This window comes from Geospiza fortis, unplaced genomic scaffold (genome assembly GCF_000277835.1).
Source record: "Geospiza fortis unplaced genomic scaffold, GeoFor_1.0 scaffold188, whole genome shotgun sequence".
Lineage (NCBI taxonomy): Eukaryota > Metazoa > Chordata > Aves > Passeriformes > Thraupidae > Geospiza > Geospiza fortis.
This window is the reverse complement of record NW_005054337.1, coordinates 4,006,013-4,016,236: the sequence shown is the minus strand read 5'-3', so window position 1 is coordinate 4,016,236 and position 10,224 is coordinate 4,006,013. Positions and strand designations below refer to the sequence as shown.

The 10,224-nt window shown below is 53.1% G+C and overlaps 1 protein-coding gene across 1 annotated transcript in view; it reads right to left on the bottom strand.

Annotated features, from left to right (window-relative positions):
* PKIG (cAMP-dependent protein kinase inhibitor gamma) overlaps window positions 1–9,900 on the bottom strand; it is a 13,218-nt gene extending 3,318 nt beyond the window's left edge. The window contains exon 1 of the mRNA XM_014307548.2: window positions 9,833–9,900. The gene's annotated coding sequence lies outside the window, so the exon portion shown is untranslated. The remainder of the gene's footprint in view (window positions 1–9,832) is intronic.
* Between the last annotated feature and the right edge of the window lie 324 nt (window positions 9,901–10,224).

Sequence of the window (10,224 nt, the reverse complement as noted above, 5' to 3'; positions counted from 1 at the left end):
CTACAGGAAAAGCATTACAGAGAAAGCCCTGCTTCCTCCTCAATATGCTACAGGAGCCTTGAACCCAGGCCAAATTTGGCTCACTGCTTGGGGGATGGGGTGGTGATCCAACCTGAATTTGTAATGGGAAATGATGGATACCCACTGGCAAGCTGGGGGAGCAGGGAATATTTTATAGGTACAGGGCTTGGAGCAGTACTGGCCTCCTCTGGCTGTTGGATGTCACTGAAGAAGCACTGGGCTGGACTGCTGTGGGATAAACACTTTACCATGCGAAAATCAGCTCTTCTGTGAGACATTTGGATCCCTCCACTCCAGATTTGTGCCAGTGCCAAGTGCACAGCACGAAGAAAGGCCCGGAGCAGCCACTTGTCACATGCCAGCTCTGCTGTGAGCCAGCGCTGAGTGCAGCTGAGGAATCCTTAAGTTGCTGGCTTTTCATTTTGGCTGCTGGCTCCCCTTGCCAGCACTTGCACAGCACACAGAGTGCAGGGACCTGGGGATGGTGCTGTGGGCATCCTGGCTGCTGGGCACAGAGCTGGCAAGCACACACTGCCTCTGCACAGGAAACCTGGAGCGCTCAGTTCCTGCTCCTGTTTGGCACTTTGTTTTACTGCATGGAATCAAGAAACTAATCGCTGTCTTATCTGTGCCTCTGATCACTGTGAAATGTGCCTCCAGCCCTGCTGATTGCTGGCAGTGCTTGGAGCAGGCCCCCATTAGAAACGCTCGTGTGCAGTGAAAACAAATTCGTGCACATTTAATGCACATTCACTGCCTCTGTGCCTTGCAGTTAATGACCCACAGGGGAGTTTGCTCAGCTTCCTTTACAAATCCTGCTTGATATTGATTTCTCTGCCAGGGAAATCTGTTGGCAGATTCAGGCACCAGCCTGAACAGGAGTCACACTCCTCACTTTAATGTTAAGGCAGTAGAAAGGAGGTGCAGATGAAGATGCAATAACTGGGATGAAAGAAGTCAGATTCTCTCTATTCCTGAGCTGAGTAGGGTGCAGGAAGCAAAAAACCACAGAAACCCAGCATGCTTTGGCAGCCCCAGGGACTCCTCTCCTAGAGTGGATGCCAGCTCAGGGAGTGCTGGCCCCAGCTCACGGGTGGGATGTGGGGCTTGGCCCACCCAGATCTTGCAGCAGATCCTGTTTGCCCAAAGCTAAGTATTCTTGTGACCACCTGCCTCCTGTACAGACTTGGCATCCATCTAGCTCCTGTTAAATGAGCCCTGGGAAAAGCTGCATCCTTTGCCTTGGGAAGAGATACCCCAGATGTTTTTCCTCATCTTCCCTCCTTCCATCCCTGGGAGAAGGCACCTACTCTGGATGAGCTCAGTGAGCAAAGTGCCTTCCCCCAGGACTGTCACAGACATGTTTTATGAAAAATCCTTTCCTTAGGATTTTTTCTCCTGAGAAGCTGAGGCCTCAGAAACAAAATGTAAACATTGATTATCTGCTGCTGTGGAATGCAACAGGTGCATCTGTGATTGGTCTCATGTGGTTGTTTCTAATTAATGGCCAATCACAGTCCAGCTGTCTGGACTGTCTTGGTCAGTCACAAACCTTTGTTATCATTCTTTCTTTTTCTATTCTTAGCTAGCCTCCTGATTAAATCCTTTCTTCTATTCTTTTAGTATAGTTTTAATATAATATATATCACAAAATAATAAATCAGCCTTCTGAAACATGGAGTCAGATCCTCGTCTCTTCCCTCATCCTGAGAGTCACACTCCTCACTTTAATGTTAAGGCAGTAGAAAGGAGGTGCAGATGAAGATGCAATAACTGGGATGAAAGAAGTCAGATTCTCTCTATTCCTGAGCTGAGTAGGGTGCAGGAAGCAAAAAACCACAGAAACCCAGCATGCTTTGGCAGCCCCAGGGACTCCTCTCCTAGAGTGGATGCCAGCTCAGGGAGTGCTGGCCCCAGCTCACGGGTGGGATGTGGGGCTTGGCCCACCCAGATCTTGCAGCAGATCCTGTTTGCCCAAAGCTAAGTATTCTTGTGACCACCTGCCTCCTGTACAGACTTGGCATCCATCTAGCTCCTGTTAAATGAGCCCTGGGAAAAGCTGCATCCTTTGCCTTGGGAAGAGATACCCCAGATGTTTTTCCTCATCTTCCCTCCTTCCATCCCTGGGAGAAGGCACCTACTCTGGATGAGCTCAGTGAGCAAAGTGCCTTCCCCCAGGACTGTCACAGACATGTTTTATGAAAAATCCTTTCCTTAGGATTTTTTCTCCTGAGAAGCTGAGGCCTCAGAAACAAAATGTAAACATTGATTATCTGCTGCTGTGGAATGCAACAGGTGCATCTGTGATTGGTCTCATGTGGTTGTTTCTAATTAATGGCCAATCACAGTCCAGCTGTCTGGACTGTCTTGGTCAGTCACAAACCTTTGTTATCATTCTTTCTTTTTCTATTCTTAGCTAGCCTCCTGATTAAATCCTTTCTTCTATTCTTTTAGTATAGTTTTAATATAATATATATCACAAAATAATAAATCAGCCTTCTGAAACATGGAGTCAGATCCTCGTCTCTTCCCTCATCCTGAGACCCCTGTGAACACTGTCACACTGGACAGGACAAGCATCCAGCATTCCCAGAGCTGCTCTCAGAGGCCACTGAAGCCCAGACTCTGCTGACCTCCTACAGCTGCCAGAGAGAGCCCACACGGGCTGGGGAGGCTTCCCTAGAAACGATCCAGACAAGCCCAGGTCCATCTCCAAGCACTGAGGCCCTTCCAGAGCTGATGTGCTCCAGAGTCCTGCTGCCCTTGTCCCAGGGGCAGGACCAGCAGGCTTCCCCGAGCTGGGGAGCAGGAGCCAGCCCCAGGGATGCAGCATTTTCCCTTGATGTAGCTGCCAATGGCGGCCTAATCTTAAACACAGGGCTTATCATTATTGGCGGTGCTGTGCCATAATTGTATGCCCTCACACGGGAAAGGGATGGGATCCTGAATAGAAGCAGAAAGCGGCAAGGGTGCAGCTCTGGCTCCCGACTCGGTGGCCGGGAGATGGCGCATGGGATTTATTTATTTCCGTGCCTGGGAGGGCTCCTGCCTTCCGCTCTCCGTGCAAGGAGCTGGAGACAGGCAGATTTAACAGTGAAACTTTCCTATTTGAGCAAGTCCTCTGGGATTTTCAAGGTGGGTGGCTCTCAAAACCCTTGCAGAGAGATTCCAGCCTCCTCCTCCGGGAAGCTGTAGGGCTGAGAGGGTGATGGGAGCAGTTGCCTTGATTGTGATAGGAAAACCTGACTTTTCAAACAGCATTTCCATAATTCCGGGCACAGAACCCAAAGTTCTGTGGGTTTTCACTCAGTAACTGCTTTTAACATCTTTCAGGAGCTGCAAAGGAACACCTTCCCTCTTGCCTACACAGTCCAGTGTCCCCTGAGCCTGTGTCACTGTGGGCAGTCACTCAGGGTGGCAGGGGGTGCAAAGGGAGCTGCATCATCACCTGCTGGCTGCCCACCTCTGGTTTTTCATTCTCCCGTGGACAGGAAGATGGGCCTGCTATTGCCAGGCATTGCAGGAATAATCCCATTATGCCGTGCAAAGGTTTCCAGGGCTCTTCACAGAGGTGATTCAGCTTATTCCCAGAGGTTCCTTTCCTGCCCTCCCTTTCCTCTCTGCTGCTGGTGGTAACAGAAACAGCCCCTGTGCCCTCAGCACAGCGTGCCAGCCTGCAGGGATGGGGCAGGGAAGTTGGGATCAGCACAGCGTGCCAGCCTGCAGGGATGGGGCAGGGAAGCTGGGATCTGCTGCCTCTTGCACATCCCTCAGAAGTTTCCTGCTTGGAGGGAGGCAGTGTCCCCTCTGCCACGGGGACGTGGTGCTGCCTGTCCTGGGGCAGCTGGCCACAAGTGAAGAAGCCCCTCACAAGCTGCCACTGCCACCAGGTGTGTCCCCAGAGCTGCCTCTGCTCCTGTGCCTGCATCTGCCAAGGCTGCTGTTTGGTTTGGACTTATTTTTCTGTGGTGTCTTGTGAGCACTAAAAATTCTGAGCTGTAATAGTCTTGGCTTTGCTGGTGGGGACTTGGCTTCCTGAGTGGTTTTGCTGTTGGATTGCAACTGGGCTCGCTGGCATTTTCCAGGGAGATTGCCCAGCAGCTGACAGAGCAGCTGGCTCAGCCCTGGGGGCTGCCGCTAAACCAGCCCTACCCATTCCAGGCTGTTTTGCCTGTTTAGAAGGTGGGTGCTAAGGAATTAAAGGGTTAAATGTTTCCTCTGCCTTTTGGTAGAATAAACTGAGGCATTTCTTTTGGCTCAGCTCCATGTCCCACTGGGCTCCACTGACAAGCCTGCATTTAATTCCTGTGTCCCCTTTGCCTCCTTCTCAGCACAGATGTCAGCGACTGCAGCAAACTGCTCCTGCACACAAGGTCAGAGTGGCAGAGAGGCGACCTGGGCACACCTGGCAGGTGACCCTCAGCCCAGGGCTCTGCCCAGGCTCTGCCATCCCAGCAGGGCCCAGGGCTGACCCCTGGGCTGGGTGGATGCCCAGTCACAGCCAGCCCTGACTCCAGTTTCAAGGAAACCCTTCACACAATCCTGCATCTGTCCCTTGTCTAGGTTAAACTCCTTATGCCCAGGCAGGGCTATTTTTGGGTGCTGGTTATCAGCAGGCTGGGCTGAGCTCAGCCATTCCCCCCTGCCTGCTTTGTGCCTGCTGCTCTGCCCCTCTCACCTTTCTCACCTTGTTCCCTGCACAATGCAGAGCCCTGAGGCAGCTCAGGCCCCTGCTGGGACATCCTTGTCCCTTGGGGCAGCCAGCACAGCCCTGCCCTCCGTGCTGTGCTGTCCCTGGGACACCTGGGGCAGGGACAGGGACACCCTCAGCCCTCCCTGCGCCTGCTGCAGGCAGTTCCCAGCTTCAGGAGCCCTTTCCAAGGGGCTGCAGCCCAGCTTTGGCCTCGTGCTGTCCATTCCAGTGGCAGCTGGGACCAAGAGCTGCAGCTTTTGGTTGGAGGCAGCTCCCACATCCCATTGCCCAGCCCAGGACACGCTCTCCCTCCTGCCCGGTGGATTTCACCAGTGGCACCAATCCTGCTGGTTCCCGGGCAGTAAACCTGGGAAAGTGGGGGCAGACTTTTATAATCTGTGCCCAGTGGATTTAACACTCCCCAAACTTCTGGAGCTGTAAAGCCCCAAAGCTGAACAAAACCTTGCCGTGTTCCTGGGCTGAAATTCCAAAGTTCTGCTTGGGAACAGGGATCTGACCCCTTTTTCTGCTCCAGCATCACCTCCCACCAGCAAGGCATGAAGTGGTGCAGCCTCCTTGCAGCTCTGCTCATGGTGCAGTGCCCCTTGCCCTTTCATTCCAGGGTGCAGGGACTATTCTTAGACCTCTCCTGCTGGGGCCGGATCCATAACAACAGAAAAACACTCCCCAGCCCTGCTGGGCTTTTAAAATATTTACAGTGCAGGATGGTTTACTAAAGAGGGGGGCCTGGTAGAGCACAAAGAAGGAAGCACCGGGGATTTCTGTGCTCCCTGGGGGTTTGCTCTGAGGTTTCCTGCTGGGAGAGTCACATCCAGCCAGGAGAAAAAAATATCCCGTAGGGCTGAAGGCAGCACTTGAGGTCAGGGGGTTTCCACCAACTGTCTGACAAGATCCAGCTGGAATTTCAGCAAATTTTCCACTGGGTCTTGTCTGGGAACATGCTTGAAGGGCTGTGCATCAGAGAGGAAGGGCTCTGCAATGGGGTTATTGGGGTATCTTGGGGTTATTGGGGTATCTTGTGACTGTGCTGTATGTCTCATGATCCCCATGCACCAGAGCTCAGATCCATGGCCAGAAACTGAGCTGAAGATGCAGCTGAGGATGAAGATGGTCCTGTTGGGAGCCCAGTCTGGCTGCAACAAGCTGTGTAAGGCTGGTGACAGGGTCTGCACCAGGCACAGAGCTGCCCTGCTTTCCTGCTGGCCCTGTGTGGTGGTGGTGATGGGTCTCACTGGCCAGAACTGGTGTGCTCCAAACTGCTGAGCTCTGACTTTGCTGGTTTGCTGAGAAAACAGGAGCACGGCCTGATCTCCTACCAGGGCACGTCCATCTCCTGTGCTGAGCAGCTTCTGCCCAGGCAGGAATAGCGCAGAAAAGCCTCACCAGACTTCAGTGATGAAGAGACGTCACATTGGGTCCAGCACATCTGTATTTATGGAAGGTTTTTGCTGTGGGATTCCTTGTAATAACTCTGCACCCTCAGGCTCTTCTACTAAATATGATAAATTCAGCCAGGACAGACTTCACAGCTGCTCCAGCCCCTGCGATGGCTTTGCAGGAACAGAGCTTCCAGCATTCTCTAGGACTTGCTGGAAAATTTTAATTCCTTCAGGAGGAGAGCAGATACAGCTGAGGTTCAGTGTCCACAAATAGATCCCTTCTTTTCATTTGGCCTGGTTTTACAGTATAAAGATCATTTCATGCCCGTAGAACTGATAACCAATTGCTAAGCCTAATCATAAGTGTTTATGATTAGGCTTAGACTGACTCCTCTGTGACTTCACAAACTTTGTATTTAGCTCTGCCAAGCTCCCCAGACCCCTTCCCCTCCCTCCTGGCCTTCAGCACAGCCCCCCACTGCAGAGCCCTCACTGTCCCAAGGCACCTCCTGCTGTCCCACATCCTCACAGCCACTGCCTGGCTCCTCACTGATGTCAGAAATGGTGCAGCCAGATTTCAAACTCCCAGCTGAGCCCTGGCACGGGGCAGGGCGAGTCCTTGTGTGCTCTGCTCTGATCCCCAGGGGAGAGGGGGAGCTTCAGGGAGGCAGGAGGGCAATGCTCAGCCCCAGTGGCCTCCTGTTAGCATCAGGATGATAGTGGGAGAGAGCTGCCTGTCCATCCATCCATCCATCCATCCATCCATCCATCCATCCATCCATCCATCCATCATCCATCCATCCATCCATCCATCCATCCACCCACCCACCCACCAGGAAGGCAGCCCAGTGCCCAGCTCTGGCCATCCCCATGCCTGCAGCAGGCAGCACCCCTCTGTCAGGCCCCCCAAGGCACAGGGGCTGAGAATCTGTTCCAAAAATCCTCCACCATGGGAAGAATCACTGTTTGATGGAGCCCCTCTGCTCCTCCCTCCCCTCACTACCGAGCCTTGATGCAGCTTAAGCCTCTTCTGCAGCTTCTAGCTAAGTTGATTAATGGAAATAATTGGTCTCTTTGTGCATCTGGAGACAGTTGCCGTGACAGCAGTTGTATTTTTGTTTTGTTCCCAGGTCGAGCTTGTTTTTCCCATCTCTCAGCCTCGAGGTGCTAATGAATCTGGGCACTCTGGTTTAGCTCCCTCCAAAAGACACCCATGGCTCTGAGGGACGGGGGACAGTGGGGATAAGGCACCCTGAGCCCCAGCAGGCCTTCAGGACATGGCAGGCTGGCACCTTTCTCCATTTTCACCCCCAAGGCAGGCTTGTACTGGATGGACACAGCTGTGGCTCTTGCATGGCAGAGAGAGGAGAGCCAAATCCTCACCCAGAGCAGCCAGGAGCACCCACAGGACCCTCTGTCCCCTCTCAAAGCTCTAAGGGGTCTGGGGCTTTGAGTCCCTTCTCCATTACTTTTATTTTCTCACAATTTCTTTCTTATTTGCCTTTATGTGTCAACATAAAGCCTTTATTTGCCTTTATTTTTACACAAACAGCTGTGTGGAAGATCTGCTCATGCCTGAAGCTACAAAGCAGACAAGGCACAGACCAGTGGCCCTTCAGCTGCAGAAGTCCCCCAGCTGCTGTGGCAGGCAGGTCCCAGGCATCCTCCTCCCTGTCACACCCAGGCCATGGGCTGAGCTCCTGTGCAATGGGGATCCCCTTCAGGCTTGGCTTCCTGCCCTCCTCCAGATTGTTCATGAAGAAAATGAACAGTTGGACTCCACCTCAAAGGCTGGAGAATTCCCAGCAGCCCCACAGCTCAGAAGAGCTGATCACACTGAGGCAAAACCTCTGAGTGAGCATCACCCTCTAAAAGCCCACCTGAATTCCTGGCCCAGGGATGCTCGACCCCAGCACAAGCTCCCCAGCACCTTGCAGGCTTCCCTGGGCAAGGAGGAGTCCAAGTGCTGAGGAGATGCAGCTGGGGCTCTTTTCTAGCACATATGAGAGGAGGGCAAAGCCACAGCAGCCTTTGATGGTGTTTCTGGGTTGGGGGAGACCTCTCTACAAGGACAGAGATGAGCAAGGATAAATCCTTGTTTTTCTGCCTAAAATGCAACAGAGCCATGTAGTCCAGCTCTTCTTTGTGATCTGGGGAGCTGAGCTCTGCTGCTGTGGGAAAGCAGGGCTGGCAGGAGTGGGGAGGAGTTGTGAGGGCTCTAACTGGGCAGGTTTGGCTGGGGAAGCTCTGCTCAGAGCAGGGTGCCTGGAGCTGACACTCAGCCACCGGCCTTGGCTCTGCCTCAGTGAGCCTTCCACAATCCCACAGGAATTTGCATCCAGCATCCAAAGAGTCCTCCTGACTCAGAGCAGTGGAAGGGGCTGAGAGGAAGGCTGTGAAGCCTCCTGGGGTGCCCTGGCAGCTCCCAGGTGCCTAAAGATAACCAGGGCACCTCTTCAGAGTGTCAGTACAGAATGAAGGTGATTAGCAAAGCCAGGCTTAGCTCTGCTCCCTGGGCTCAGCTGCCCTGGGTGTCTGCTCCACGCAGGGACCTCCACCCTGGGGCAGGGCAGTGCTGCCTGTGGAAGCTGGAAGGGGGAGATCTGTCTTTGGGGCTATTCCCCCAGAAAAGGGGCGTGTGGGGTTCAGAGCAGGCTGGCAGTGAGGCGTGGCTGAGGCTCCAGGCGGCTCCATGGCTTCTGTCACCCATCGGAATCAGGAGCCCCTCTGGCTGTGCTGCCCTGCTGGGAGCCCTGTCTGGGCAGGGAAAGCTCTGCAGGCCAGCACCCCTCCTTTGCTGAAGATTTCTGTGATGGATTTCAGTTTGCTTATAGCTGTGCCAGGTGCCAGCAGCTCCTGATCCTTCCCACAGGCAGGGTGAACCTTTCTGCCTGAGTCCCCAGGGATGTGACATCCAAACCTGAGCTGCAGTGGTGCTGGAGGTGTGCCTGCAGCACTGCCCTGGGGATGCTCACTGATAACTGCCAGCCTCAGGAAAGGGAAAGCTCCCAATAAAATCAATTCCAAGTATTTCATGTGCAGCCTGGGCAGACACAGGGTGTCTGCAGCACATCTGGGAAGGTGCTGGATGAAGAGATGAACTGAGACACCTGCAAGAGGAGGGATGTCTGTGTGCACCAGGGTCCTGAGCTCCTGCACTGCAAAGCTCACCCAAAACAGCCCTGGGAGCTCTGTGCCAGGGCCAGCACAGGACAAGGGAAAGCATGCCATGGTCTGAGCACAGAGGGGATGCTCTGAGTGCAGGAGCCGCAGGTGAAACCACAGAGAGGATTTGCCATTTCTGCAGGAGCTGGGAAAGGTTGAGCTTTGGGGGTTCCCTGGATTTGCTGGGCTGACTCCACACACAGAACAGAACTCACATCCAAACAACATTGCCCTGCAAAGCATCTGGGCAGCCTTTGGCAGCATTTGCACAGCACTGGCAGGGAGAGGCCACGGAGCACAACTGGCACTGGGGCTGCCTGGAGTCAGAGATGCAATGTGACTTGGTACAAGGACACGTGGATAATACAGCAGGAAAGTCATTATGGCAGAATTGTTGGTATTTTTTTTCCTCTTAGCAGCTTTCTAGCATCTAGTAATTCAGAATACAGAGGGAGGTCAAATGACTCAATGCTACAGGAAGGAAAAAACCCATTTCTATTTGCAATATTTCCCTGTGAATAAAAGCTTTATGAGCCATAGTGTGAGTCCCTACCTGATTTAGAGGACTTTTCTTCTGGACATGACTTCAAACACACTTCATGCACAGCAGGACAACAGCTTCTGGGAAAGAAGAAGGAAAAAAAAAGTAAGAAAATATTATCTGTGCTTGTTTTGGGAAGCACAAAGCTCAGCTGCTCTTCCCACTCTCTGTGAGCAGCAGAGGGGTGGCAGGGCTCTGCCCAGCAGGCTCAGATGGAGCCTGGCTTGGTGCTCACAGCAGCCCAGGGGCTGTGGGATGTTGTGTTCAAATGGCTCCTCCTCAGGAGGGTTTGTGCTAATAGACTTGGGCTGTTGTGTCAAAGCACATGGAGAGTCCAGCACAGAGAAATCCTCTTTGGTTTTGCTTCTTTCCTTGCCCTCCCACAGGTGCTGGGAGCACTGACA